The following is a 14,468-nucleotide window of genomic DNA, read 5'->3' as shown; positions in this document are numbered from 1 at the left end:
CCTGAACCATTCCGCATTGTCACTGCCTTTCAACATTCCCCATAACTCACATTATGGTCCAATGAGGAGGAGGTGTGGACATGGGTGGCAGGACTGAATGTGAAAAGGCCGTGTCAGAGGGAACTCTGCCTCTGGTCCCAGTGTGTAGCTCTGTGTCCTCCTGTGTCCTGTCTTGAAAGGCTCTAAGAGAATCCACATCTGCTTTACCCAAGCAGGTCAGTAGGAATCATGTTCAAGATGCTTTCTCCCCAAACCTCAACCCCCTCACTGAGCATCTGATCCTCCCTTGATCCTACTTGATCGGTAGGGCCATTGCTCAGGCTTCCGGGGGGGTCAGCCTCAGGCAGAAGGAGGAATCCCCTCCTCCGTCTCCTGGAAAATACCTCCTCCTAGCCCTCCAAGCCAGAACCCGCGGGCCCTTGGGCACTAAAAGGGCTGGTTCCTGCAGCCTTGGCAGATGCTCAGGGCAAGTGCAAATTCAGACCATGGAGCTCGACTTTCCAAATCCCATGCTAAGTAACTGGCCACTCTGCTGGGACAAAGTACTTGGGGTCAAAAGTTTGACCTCAAGGGGAGCGATGAGAGGTGGGGACATCTCACCAAGTGGTGTGCAGGCTCTGCAATGTGCCCTTGGCGGGGCGGAGGCCAGCGCACCCAGCCCCGCAGGAGGCCCCACTGCCTCCACCCAAGGTCGTGGCCCAGGAGCAGCGCTGGAAAGTTCAGCCAGGGGCCGAGGGGTACTAGGGTAGGAACAGGGGCAGGCTTTTACGGAAGAAAGGAGACCAAGAGCTCGATTCCAGGTAGTCCTGGGAGCCGGCGGCAGGGCGCCCCAGTCCCGCAAGCCGCATCCCGGACCGCAGCGCTGGGCTCGGAGGCGCTGGGCGGGGGCCGCACCATCCAAGCCGCAAGGACAGCGCGGCCTCCCGCTCCCCACCGGTCTCCTCGGTCCCGACATTGGGGCGCGAGAAGCAGGAGAGGCGGAAGGCGAGTGGTGCCCGCCCTTGGGCAGCCCCCTCCCCGCGCGCTCGCGGATCCCAGGCAGGGGCGCCGGGTTGGCCCAGACTGCCGCAGCGTCTACCTTAGGGGAGCCGACGATGCGACGCGGGGAGGGGGCGAGGCGAGCGGCAGAGGAGAGGGGACGAGCGCTGGGGCCAAGATCAGGGTCGCGCCGGGCCGCTGTGGGCAGAGCCGGGGTGGTGGCCGAGCGCCTTACCTTGGCGAGCCGCGGGAGTCCAGCGGGGGGCGCCGGCTGTGCCTGGGGCTTCGGGGCGCACGCAGCCTCCGGGTGCACAGTCCCTATCCAGTGCGCGCTCCCCCAGGCTGGCGCACCCTCGTCGTCCGGGGCACGCACCCCCTTAGGCGCCCTCTCGCCGGCGGGCTCGGCCTGGGCGCCGGGCGCACACCCCGCGGGGCACACCCACCGTGGCCGCTGCGGGACTAGCCAGGCGCGGGCCGCCGAAGCTGCGCCCGGCGTCGCCGGCTGCCAACACCACCCGAGTCCCCGCCTTCGCCAGGGGAAAAAAAGACTCCTGACGCGGCGCGGGCTTTGGTGTGTAGGAAGGGGCGGCATTGCGAAACCGAGGGGAGGGTCTTAGCCTCGCCAAATCCAAAAAGCTTTTGGACGGAGTCGGGAAGAAAAAACTTTTTGAAAAGAGACCTGAAAACTAATTCTGTGTGTAGCGCTTTTCAGATTTCCAAAGTGCCTTCATACGCATTTATCTTAGTTCCTCTTTACTACAACAGTAAGTAAATGTTGGGGCATTTCTATCCTCTTATGGATGGAAAGACACCGTCACAGGCGGTAATGAGTTGCCCAAGCCAGGACTAGAACCCTGTCTGGGTAACGGAGTCCAAGTGCCCGGAGCTAAAGTACATCGCCCCGTGGATTTTCACGTTGCAGAGGTGGAAGCAGGGGCGGGTGTCACCGAACTTTTCTTTTCTCTTTCCTAAGGTATTTCTTTTTCCATTTGCTTGTTGGTTGGTTGGTTGGTTTTGCTTCCCAGCCGTCGCTTTGGCCCCCCCTGAGTCTTTGGCTTCACACTTTCACCTTTCACCTCCCACAATGCCTTTTATCAGTTCAAAATATTTGCATTTCAGTCCCTTACCTCGAATGACCAGCTCACTAAGTGCCATACAGTGAACAATAAACCCTAGGAGAAAAGACCTGGTACCGCCCCAATTTACTATTAGGCATGGGGAGGGGTAGAAGGCAGAGGAGCCTGTGGGACTCCAGACTCCAGCTCTGACTCACTGTGAGCACGTTTCTAAGGATTCACTGGTGCCCTGTAAAGCCTAAACAAAGGGGTTTCATTTTTGACATTGAGACTGTGGAGGAGGAAGATCATTTGGAGCAAGGGACACTCCTGGGACTTTCATTTTCCCATTTCGATGGAAACGTCGAATCATTATAATGATTTTGCGTCTACTAGGGCTCCATTAGAAGCAAATCAATGGTCCTAGAGCAACAATAAATGGCACAGCGTCTTGGCCTCAGTACTGGGAATAGTAAGGAGTGGTGGGGCCTGCGGTTAGCCTAAGGGCAGCTCCAGGCTCCTGCCCACGTGAAAGAAAGGGCTGCTGCTACCCAACTCTCATCAATTTTTACCATTTTTCAAGAGAAACTATAAATCCAGATACCCAGATGAATTTTCCCAATTTGTTTTTGTTTGTTTCTTTTGATGGCCACACCTGTGACACATGGAAGTTCCCAGGCTAGGTGTTGAATTGGACCTGCAGCTGCCAGCCTACACCACAGCCACAGCAATACTGGATCCCAGCTGCATCTGCAGCCTAGACCGCAGCTTGTGGCAATGCCAGATCCTTAACCCACTTAGCAAGGCCGGGGATTGAACCTGCATCCTCACAGACACTATGTCGGGTTCTTAACCTTCTGAGCCACAACGGGAACTCCAAAGTTTCCCAATTTGCTGATAACTCATTTTAAAAATGCTAAGCTCTTGATATATGTCAACATTGTTCAAGCCAAATGAAACTAGTTTATGGAACAGATCCAGCCCATGGAGCAGAGGTTTGTGCCCTTGAGTTTAAGGTACTTCACACTGTTTCATTTGGGCCTCCTGTTGCCTCTGCAGGATGGACCCAGCATGGGTTACTATGTCCATTTTATGGAAGAGGAAACCCCAGTTCTGGAGGTTTCCGTGACCAGCTCAAGGTTGCATAAGCTAATTGTTAGAGCTGGAACTGAAAGCTAGGCATTCTGATTCCTGATCCTGGAGCCTTTTCTCTCTGTATCCTCTGATCTCATTAAGAACTTGTTTCTTGGTTTCCAGGCATTGCGAGCCAAGTTAGGCATGAGGCTGGCACTGGGGTGTGGAGACATAGCACCTTTCCTAGGAAGATGCAGCGGGAGTGCCAGACTGCTGTCCTCGAAAGCTCAGGCTGATGACTCAGAGATGAAGCTGTCTTGAAGCTAAAGCTGAGTCAGAGAAAGCAAGGTCTGAATTGGGACAGCTGGCTCGAGTTCCCCCTGTGGCACGATGGGATCGGCAGCGTCTTGGGAGTGCTGAGATGCAGGTTCTATTCCTAGCGTGGCACAGTGGGTTAAGGATCCCAGCAAAGTGGGTTAAGGATCTGGCGTTGCCACAGCTGCAGCTTAGGTTGCAATTGTGGCTCTGATCTGATCCCTGGCTCAGTGACTCCATATGCTATGTGGTAGCCAAAAAAAAAAAAAAAAAAAAAAAGAAAAGAAAAAGAAAAAGAAAATGAATTGAGGCAGCTGGGGCTTCTAAATCTGAGATTAGTCTATTGAGAAACAGGATGAAAAACAAAATAAGCAAATACATTCACCTCCCAGCCCTTCACAGAACTATAAGCCATGGATACAGAGACACTGGCTAGAGCATCGCCTATTTCTCCTGTCATGACAGGAAAGCAGCAAGGGTCAGACTGGGAAGTGGACCCTTGGGCAGACCTGGGAAGAGACGATCCTTTGCAGATAGTAGGTCTTCTAGAATCTCAGGTTTGAGCATTTGCACTGCAAGACCCGGCCTGGGCCTTTTAGACAGAGTGAGTCTGAAAATCCAATTTAGAATGACTGGCACAACACTGCCATAGCCTGGAGCTCCGTAATCAAAGGACTGAGCAGCAAGCAGAGAATGGAGTGCCTCCTTGCCCCCACCCTTTGCTGGAATTTTTGGTGGGTGTCGGAGGCTTAACAAGTATTCACCCTCTGCCATGTATGTGCCAAGCACTGCATGGAGCATTTTACATACAAGATTTTACTCGGCAATAAAAAATGTGAAAGAGCTATTATTCTCCTATCAAGAATGGTGAGGCATGGTGTCACTCGCCTGAGGACATACAACTAGTAAATCGGGGAGGCGGGATTCTAACTTGGGTCTTGGTGACTCCAAAGACTGAATCCACTCTAACTGAGGGCCTGGAAATTGCAGCCCACGTGGAGATGGGTCACTCAGGTCCTGCTTGGAGAAAGGACACACCAGCCAGGGGTGTATTGTAAGGCTTAACAACACGCTCCCAGGGGGGAAACGTGTGCACAGATACAGTCAATTCTCATTATTTGAGGTAGTCCTATAAAGTGGCAGCAAACACTGAAATTGCTCATATTGAACCATTGCTCCCAGGGGAAGTACAGAGTTAGGTTCCTACAAGCCTTTGGGCACATTTTCATCAGCTGATCAATACATAACATTGTTTAATGAATTTTTTTCTTTTAAGGGAAAAAAATATATATATACACACACATTATATTTTTAATGTGTATCATGAGTTCATTAACATTGGACTCATGGCCAAGAGTGCTATGACTCACACCTGAATAAAAGTTATCTAGCTGTTGTATTTTCTCCAAAAAACACATCACAGCCTTGTGCTTAGGAACACGGGTAGCACTGCAGCATTATGCTCTGGGGCTGTCTTAAACATGAAATCACCTACAAAAGGTGTGAAAATACAAAAACGTACCACCAAATAGACTGCAAAATGGAGACTTGTTTACAGCATGAGACTGAAATATGAAGGGAGAAGGTCACCTTGCAACCTCAGATAGAAATGGGCACAGCAGGTGACTCAAAATTTTTACCAGTCTGCACATATCCACGAATGACTGCAAACATGCTGCCAGCACCGATTTGGGTTTACAGATAAATGTTAGCAAGTCAGTGAATTTGCAAATACAGAATCCACACATTATGAGGAATGGCTATCCATATATGTATCCATATGTGCCTTCTGGCCCTTCATATCCACTCCCTATCCCTCCAGGTTTATCCCCCATTATCCTCCAGCCAGACTGGACAGTTCACCAGTCTCCAAATAGGTCCCACCTTTGCCTCGCTTTGTGACTGAGTGCAAGCCACTCCCTATGCCTGGACTCTTCCTTCCTTGCCTCTCCCCCGCCCCCCACATACACCTTGTCTTTCCATGTCCAAATAATTCTGCTAAGGAACTCTACCTTCTGCATGAAGGCCTCCTGATGCCTTGGGAATTTCTTCGCCCCTGGGACCACCATGGCGTTCTGAAGCCTATATCAGACCCTGCTCCACTGTATGGTCAGGCCACTCAAGACGGCTGTTTTCTTGCTCTGGTACATCCCTCGCTGAACAAGTCCCTGCTTCACCTACACTCTGCTCATATGACTCTTCAGTTCTCCTAATCATAGGGCTTAACAGTAACGGCCTATGGAGTCTCAGCTGCTGGTTTCCCTGGTAACTGATGAGCCAGCCTGAGGTCAGTGCCCCCTGTAAACGGTAGCCTCCTTCTCCCCGCAGTGGTGAAGCCTGTTGCCATCGCCGGCTGTACACAGTGAGGGTGTCCCTCCAGGACGTCTCTGGACTTGTAAGGCCGCCTATTCCTCCATCGCTGATGTCTCCATTGCTATCTCCAGGCTCTTTCTTCGGTCTTGCAGCTGGAGAGTTACAAGGTTTGCAGGCCCCTGGGGTGCAGCCTAACATTTACCTTATGTTACAAGGCCGTCTTAGTGATCTTCAGAAAACACAAACCTGATCGTGCCACGCTGCTGCCTAAAACTCCTCCCCTTGAAGGCATCCCCTGCTCTAGGATAAAGTCTGGATTCCTTTAAGAAGGCGTACAAATCTAGCCCCTTCCTCCCTCTCCAGCTCTTCTAGTCCCCCCCACCACCACCCCATCCTCACCCTCTAGCCTCGCGAGATTCCTCTTACTACCTCTAACACGCTGGCTTCTTCCCTGCCTCCTCTTCTCTAACATGCCATGTTTCCTTCTGCATGGAATTTCCCTCCTTCCAATTCTTGGTCTAGGTAATTAGTCCTCATCCAACAAGTCTCAGCTTAAACACCCCTTCTGCAAGGACTCCTTCTGTTGTACCCCAGTTTTCCCCTGGCCTAAGTTAGGAGTTCCCGGTCTCCAATAGCATCTCTGCTTGTCTCCTAACACTCAACACAATTTAAATTACATAGTATTGCCCATTTCTCCCAGAAGATTGTAATTACATGAAGAGAGGCCTATGTCTCATTTGATGTGTTTCAGCATCTGGTTCAGGATCTAGCACATGTAAATGTAAATCTTGGCTCTCAATGAATGTTTTATGAATGAATAAGTAACTAAATCTCCACTAGGTCTTGAGACCTCTTGGGGAGTGATAGGAGAGCCAGATAGGTAAAATAATTACAGAGATTTCCAGTTTGCTTTTACTTACTCGGGATGTTAAATTACTGCTATGTTGGTATTTTATACCACACAGTTAATTCTAAATTCAAAAAAGTTATCATTGTTGTTAAATTCAAGAGGAATATGCCCTCACTACATTACATCATACACAAAATCATTTAGATAATGTAGATTAAAGCTTGAAAGACAATAAGCTTCTAGAATGTAACATAGAATATTCATATTCTAGGAGGTAAATATTGCTTAAACAAGGCATTAACCCTAAAGGAAAATATTGATTAATTTGGCACACATTAAAATTAAGAACTTGTGTTCATCAAAACCTCTTGACACAAACAGCAACCATTTCATTCCTTCTTATGTTTCTGTGGGTTGACTGGGCTCAGCTGGGCAGAGCTGCTGCCCCATGTGATGCTGGCTGGGCTGAGTCACCAAGGGTCATTTGAGTTAGGACATCCAAGATGGCTCCTTCTTGACTGGTTAATTACTGCTGGTTATTGATTGGGAGCTCAGCTAGGTTGCTGACTTAGGCGTACCTCCACATGGCCTCTCCGTATGGCTTGGACTTCTCGCAGATGGGTGTCTCAAGAGCAAGTCTTCCAAGAGGGAAGAAGTAGAAGTTGCCCAGCTTCTCAAAGGCTAGGGCCAGAACTGGTACAATATTTTCTCCAACATGTCTTGTTGGTTAAGCAGTCCTGAACAGGGCAACCCTAGAGTCAAAGAGGGAGAGTAATAAACACCAACTCTCAGTGGGAGAGTGAAAAAGACTTTATGGTCATCTTTAACCTACCACAGTACCATTAAGGGTATAACGGTACACCACAGACTAGGAGAGGGTGTTTCAAAAACATCAACTGAATTGTATCCCTTCCCCCACCCCTGAATTCATAGGTTGAAATTTTAACCCCTAGTACCTTAGAATGTGACTTTATTTGGAAGTAGGGTCATTATAGATGTAATTAGTTGAGATGAAGTAATTGACTGGTGTCTTTATGAAAGGGGAAATTTAGGTACAGAGACAGTACACTGGAAGAAGTCCTTGTAAAGATGAGTTATAGATTTACAAGCCAAAGGATACCGAAGACTGCCAGCAAACCACCAGAAACTAGGAGAATATTGGGAAACAGATTTTTTTTTCTTCTATCCCTCAGCAGGAATCGACTCTGGCAACACTTTGATCTCAGAATTCCAAACTCCAGAAATGTCAGACAATACATTTCTGTTGTTTAAGCCACCCAGTTTGTGGTTCTTTGTTACGGTTCCCCAAGGAAACTAATACAATATAGAGAATGTCTGCAAAGCAATAAGAAAGAAAAATCCAATATCGAAAGGAGCAAATGTTTAAACAAACATGTCATTAAAGAAGATATTCAAGGGTCAACCATATGGGGGAAAAATGTTTGATATCACTAGTTATTAGAGAAATGCAAATTAGGCCTCAGTAAAGTCTTACTGCACACTCTCCAGAATAACATATAGTAAAAATGATAGTAATACAAAATGTTGGCAAGGATATAGAGCAAATGGAACTCATAAACTCATTTTTCTTAGAGTGCACATTGGTAAAAACCCACCTTGGAAAACTGTCTGTATCTAGTAATGACCCACTAGTAAAGTCCACTAGTAGTAAAGTCCACTCCTAGGCATAGACCCAAGTTTAATAAAGTCTAGTAAAGTCCACTCCTAGGCATAGACCCAAGAAAAATGTGTGTGTGTGTGTGTGTATATATATATATATATATATATATATATATATGCAACATAGAGCATAATCATAAATGATTATAGCACTACTATTCTTAACTTCCCCAAACTGGAAACAATTTAAATTTATATCCAGTGCAGAATGGATAAATAAACCATGGTTTAGTCATTCATTGGAATGCTGTACCGCAGTGAGGATGAACCAACTCCTGCCACATGAAACAACATGAGTGAATCTCATAAAAATGAATGATGTGTACCAAGTACAAAGAGTATAGACCGTATGAATTCATTTAATAAAAAGTTCAAGCCCTGGGATTTCCCATCGTGGCTCAGCAGTGAACCAACCCAACTAGCATCCATAAGGATTCGGGTTCAATCCCTGGCCTCGCTCAGTGGATTAGGGATCCGGTATTGCCATGAGCTGTGGTGTAGGTCGCAGACTTGGGATCGCACATTGCTGTGGCTCTGGTGTAGGCCAGTGGCTACAACTCCAATTGGACCCAGGCTATGGGGTCTAATTGGAGCTATAGCTGCCAGCCTATAGCACAGCCACAGCAACACCAGATCCGAGCTGCGTCTGCGACCTACACCACAGCTCCCGGCAATGCCAGATCCTTAACCGATTGAGCGAGGCCAGGGATCAAACCTGCAACCTCATGGTTCCTAGTTGGATTCGTTTCTGCTGGCTATGACGGGAACTCCTTGTTTTTTGTTTTTTGTTTTTTAATCTGGGTGATATTTACAAGATTAGGTTACTTTGTGAAAAATCCATAGAATTACGCTTTGTGCACTTTTCTCTGTGTGCTATAGTTCAATGTACAATTGTATTTAAAAATTATATAAGTACATGCCAAGTGTCATCTTCCTCTGTTGATAACTGGAAATACTACTCATGATTTTCCCATTCGTAGTGATGTCTGTGCTCTACTGGAAAATTGTTCTGAGCATTTTTGAGGTTTTGTAAAGAAGAAAAAGATTGCAAATCCAATTTATTTATCTTTTTATATAATGAAGCTTTGCTGTGTATGTGGAATATTCAGTGTTGATTAACTATTTAAAACTTGCCTAAACTGGAGTTCCCAATGTGGCTCAGTGGTAATGAACCTGACTAGTAGCCATGAAGATGCAGGTTCTATTCCTGGCCTCACTCAGTGGGTTAAGGATCTAGGATTGCCATGAGCTGCAGCATAGATCACAGATGTGTCTCAAATCTGGCATTGCTGTGGCTGTGGTGTAGGCCAGCAGCTGCAGCTCCAATTAGACCCCTAGCCTGGGAACGTCTATGTACCATGGGTGTGGCCCTAAAAAGAAAAAAAAAGAATTTGGTTAAATCATTGAATGGACAGTAGCATATTCAGCAAAGTATTTGACATTAAGTTGGGAGGCAGAGATGATCCACTGGATGACACAATTAGTCACCAAACAGATTTCAACAACATCAATTTGCATTTCAGTCTCCATAGAGATGGCAGTCTACACTCCATCCAACCTTCCTGAACATGCAGATCTTCCAACCCCAGGATCTCACACTCTCTCATTTCCAGGTAATTCCACATATAGTATTCTCTGACTAGGACGATGTTACCTAGGTCTTCCCCTAGCTAACTCCTTCTGCGTCTAGTTTAGATACCTTGTGATAGCCAGGCTCTGAGATGGTCCCCAGCGATCCCTCCTCCTAGTTTTCATGCCCTGTGTAGGCTCCACCTAGTGATTCACTTCTAACACACAGAATATGCCAAAGGTGATAGGACATCTTCTACAACCTTAGGTTACACAAAAACCATGGCTTCCATCTTGGCTCCTTCTCCTACCTTACTCCCATTCTCTTTCTCTCAGAACCCTTGCTTGAGGAAATCAGGTACTTTGTGAGTAGCCCTGTGGAGAGGGCCACGTGTCAAGAAACTGATGTGTCTCGTCAACAGCCAGTGAGGACCTGAGGCTTGCCAAGAGCCGGGTGAGTGGGGTATTGATCCAGGGTGGATCCTCCCCAAGTCAAGAAAAATGACTGTAGTCCTAGATGACACCTTGATTGCAGCCTTGGATGACCTTGAGCCAGTGATACCAACTAAGCAGTACCCGGATTTGTTGTTGTTGTTGTTATTTTCTTAATAGTTATTTCCCCAATACATTTTTTTTCTACTGTACAGCATGGTGACCCAGTTACATATACATGTACACATTCTATTTTTGCACATTCTCATGCTCCATCATAAGTGACTAGACATAGTTCCCAGTGCTACACAGCAGGATCTCATTGCCAAGCCATTTCAAAGGCAATAGTTTATATCTATTAACCCCAAGCTCCCAAACCACCCCACTCCCTCCCCCTCCCCCTTGGCAACCATAAGTCCATTCTCCAAGTCCATGATTTTCTTTCCTGTGGAAAGGTTCATTTGTGCCTTATATTAGATTCCAGATATAAGTGATATCATGTGGTATTTGTCTTTCTCTTTTTGACTTACTTCACTCAGGATGAGAGTCTCTAGTTCCATCCATGTTGCTGCAAATGGCATCATCTCATTCTTTTTTATGGCTGAGTAGTATTCCATTGTGTATATATACCACACTTCCTAATCCAATCGTCTGTCGATGGACATTTGGTTGTTTCCATGTCTTGGCTATTGTGAATAGAGCTGCAATGAACATGCAGGTGCATGTGTCTTTTTTAAGGAAAGTTTTGTCCAGATATTATGCCCGAGAGTGGGATTGCTGGGTCATATGGTAGTTTGATGTATAGATTTCTAAGGTATCTCCATACTGATCTCCATAGTGGTTGTACCAACTTACATTCCCAACAACAGTGCAGGAGGGTTCCGTTTTCTCCCTACCCCCTCCAGTATTTGTTATTTGTGGACTTATTAATGACGGCCATTCTGACTGGTGTGAGGTATTATCTCATGGTAGTTTTGATCTGCATTTCTCTAATAATCAGGAATGTTGAGCATTTTTCATGTGCTTGTTGGCCATCTAATACCCAGATTTTTGACCCAAGAAACTATGACCTAATACATGGTTACTCTTTTAAGCAGTTGAGGTTTGGCATTATTTGTTACACAGCAATAGATAACGAATACATCCCCACCTTCACATCTCCCACCTCAGACTGGATTTGTTGCTCCTCTTATACCCAGTGCTTCCCACAACCACAGCATTTATCACACCTTATAGTAATCTGCTTACTTGCCTCTATCTCCCACAAAAGGAACCAGGGACCAGGTCTTATAAGTTTTTTCATTCCAATTCCTAGAATTTAGTTGTCCTCAATAAGGGTTTGATTAACACATGAAAAAATAAATAGATGATAGCTGTTTAACCTTGGGAAATAGCAACCTCTCTGATTCTTAATCTTTTCATTTGTAAAATGACAACAAATAAAAATTGTAGAATGATTTAAGAGACAAAAAGAGTATGACTTGGTAAATAATTAGATGTGAGAGGTGAGGGAAAAGGTGGAGCCAGAGTTTGGACAGCTGAGTATCCCTGAGAGAAAGAAAGAATACCAGAGGAGGAACAGGTTTAAAGTGGAAGGTGCTGAGTTCAACTTTGGACATGCTGAAATTGAAGTATTTTTGAAGTCATCAACCAGGCTGATGGGTGTATAGTCTGATGCTTAGAGGTATGTAGTAGGATAGACTTGGGAGTTAATGGGGTATGTACATGGTGATCAAAGCCATGGGAGAGAGGCCAAAAATAAGATAAGCCATGGGTTGAGAATAGACCCTCAGGGAGCATTCTCATGAAGGGGAGGAAATGGACAGGAGTCTGTCTGGAATAGAAAGAGTGTGGTAACCCGGGTGGACGGATTTAGACAGTTTCAAAAGTAACACATCACTTTTAGGGAGTGATCAACAATAACAAATACAGCAGAGATCGAGATAGTAATATCCCTTGGAATCAGCAATTAGAAGATCGTTGAAGGCTGTTGGAGATTATATCTTTCAAAGATGATGGTTATAATATTTCCCATCCCACATGTTCTTCTGCAATATGGCCTCACCTCTGTCCCATTGAGAGACTAAGTCTATACTGTCTCCCTTTGATTCTGGGTGGGCTTATGACTACTTTGACTAATAATCATGGTAAAAATTGTGCTATGGAACTTCTAAGGCTACAAAAGACAACAGTTTCGGAGTTGTAAAAGGCGATGCTTCTTCCATTTTGTTTCCAAGAACACTGGAGCATGCCATGTAAGAAGCCAGAATAAGGCCACCAGGTGGTAAGGAAGCCAAACTACATAGAGAGGCCATGTATAGGTTTCTGGTCATCATCATGTAGCAGGAACAGGCTCTCCCTTATGACCAACTTGACTCCCTGACTCTCAGAATGCACAGCATAATAAAATGGTTGTTTTATGTCACTAGGTTTTGGGGTAATTTGTGATTTGTTACAAAGTAGTGCTACCTGGAACAATGAATTTAAGGAAAGCAGTTTCCATGGAGGAGTTAGGCCAGAGTTCAGTGAGTTGGAGAGTGTGTACGAGATGCGGAAAGGGCGGACACATGAAGAGATTATAGTGGGGGAGCTCAAATGGAGGATGATAGAAGGGAGCTTAGGTGAATTCTTGTCAGATGGAGCAGAGTGGAAAGATTTATAGGACAAGAGGAAAACATCAGAGGAGCTAGACAAGTTGAAGTAGAGAAGAGAGGTTATAATGGAGGAGTTGGCAGGGGAGGTCCCGGGCACAGGTTGAAGAGTTAGGCTTGAATGGTCTCCACTGAGATTGGAAGAAAATAACTTGAATTTGTTGGCAGAGGAAGGTATGGGAGGATAGCAGGCAAGGACAATGGCAGCACTGGGTGAGGGCAGTTCACACCATCACCTACAGGGTCCAGGATCCACCTTTCAGCCAAGAGGACTGAGTGACTGAAGGAAGTGGAAGAACCAAAGGGCTGGGGTCTCTTGCATGTCAAAGTACAGGTGTCATGGGTGTGAGGTCATAAGATAGCCAAAAGGGTGGGAGAATGCAACCATAAAGTTACTAGAATCAGGATGACCCCAGCCTAGCTCATGATAAGGTCCAATGTGGGCCTCAGGGAATGGTGGCTGGAGCAGACTGGAGGCGAAGTCCCTTGGAGTTAAAGAGATCCAAGAAGTAACAGTCTAGTCAGGTGCCTGCCTGGGCACTGAAATCTTAGAGTGACTCAGGACTTGAGCAGGAGAGGAATACCAAGAGCCAAGCCATGAATGATTCAGTGAATGAGCCTTGGATGATTTCAGTGCTGGGGAAGAGATCTCTTAGATGGCATATGGCTCAAGGGGAGCTATGAGTCTGAACAAGCAGTGGTATGAAAGTAATGATGGAGAGCCAGGACGACCCAGCCACCACCTCTACTTTGGGGTATAGGGTGTGGGTCTGCAAGGGTGAGCAATGTGCCCCTGAAGGGCTAATAGAAAATAAACACGTCTACTAGAATAAAAGATGATAAGAGCCTTCCATGAGGATCTGGGGAGAAAGAGAGAGTGTGTTGACAGTGGGTGGAGGCTTCCCGAGGGTGTAATGGCTAAATAGGGCTTGGGAGTAGAGTGAGTAAGAAATACAAGGAGGCAAAGTGGGGTCAGCAGGGTGTTGAATTTGAGGTTGGGAAAGGGACTTATGGTTAGAAGCCCCTATTCTAGACATAGTTGGGGTTAGGCAGGCAGTAAGGGCCTTGTTCTAGGTCAAAGTTCTTGCCCTTCAAGTCCAACGTCCCTTCCTCGGGCCAGCCCTCCCACTGGACGCAGGAGGGCCCTATGCCTGGCATATGACTATGTGCCAGGGACCCTATAAAGGGGGTGGTGGGTGGTGGGTGGGGGTGGCGCTTGACTGTGAGACGCCCCCCAGACAGGAAGTCACACGTAGCAGTGGATCTTCCTGTTATGACTGTTCTGCTCTAAGTGAAACAGAAAAATGCCAGAGTTCTTGAACTCTCCTGGGAGGAAGAGGATAAACAGCAATCTGACCACCCACCTGGAAGCTCATTTTAAATAACTTTCTACGACTATTTTAAGACAGAAATGGACACGCTCCTATTAATAAGCCTGGCTAAGTAAGGCCTGTCTGCGGCCAGAATGACTCTGAAAACCTCTTTCCCCACAGAGTCCCTGAGGGTGACACAGAGAAAGGCTGTGCTCCTGTCACCAGACAAGCCCACGCT

General features: G+C 46.6%; 1 protein-coding gene and 1 long non-coding RNA gene across 7 annotated transcripts in view; one reads left to right on the top strand and one right to left on the bottom strand.

The window, feature by feature from the left end:
- The window catches only part of KANK4 (KN motif and ankyrin repeat domains 4), a 74,790-nt gene extending 73,266 nt beyond the window's left edge, over positions 1-1,524 (bottom strand). For all 6 annotated transcript variants that reach the window (XR_014808118.1, XR_014808117.1, XR_014808116.1 and 3 more), the window contains exon 1: positions 1,214-1,524. The gene's annotated coding sequence lies outside the window, so the exon portion shown is untranslated. The remainder of the gene's footprint in view (positions 1-1,213) is intronic.
- The window catches only part of LOC102165354 (uncharacterized), a 142,269-nt gene that overhangs the window by 106,000 nt on the left and 21,801 nt on the right, over positions 1-14,468 (top strand). The window contains exons 7-8 of the long non-coding RNA XR_014808120.1: positions 9,789-9,878; positions 10,171-10,288. This is a non-coding gene — a long non-coding RNA (uncharacterized LOC102165354). The remainder of the gene's footprint in view (positions 1-9,788; positions 9,879-10,170; positions 10,289-14,468) is intronic.

Source organism: Sus scrofa, chromosome 6 (assembly GCF_054392235.1).
Source record: "Sus scrofa isolate SSC_HxYL_T2T_F1_AM1 chromosome 6, Sscrofa_HxYL_maternal_Yorkshire_Landrace_v2.0, whole genome shotgun sequence".
Classification (NCBI taxonomy): Eukaryota; Metazoa; Chordata; class Mammalia; order Artiodactyla; family Suidae; genus Sus; species Sus scrofa.
Note: the sequence above shows the minus strand (reverse complement) of the source record. Positions and strands in the feature narration are given on the sequence as shown.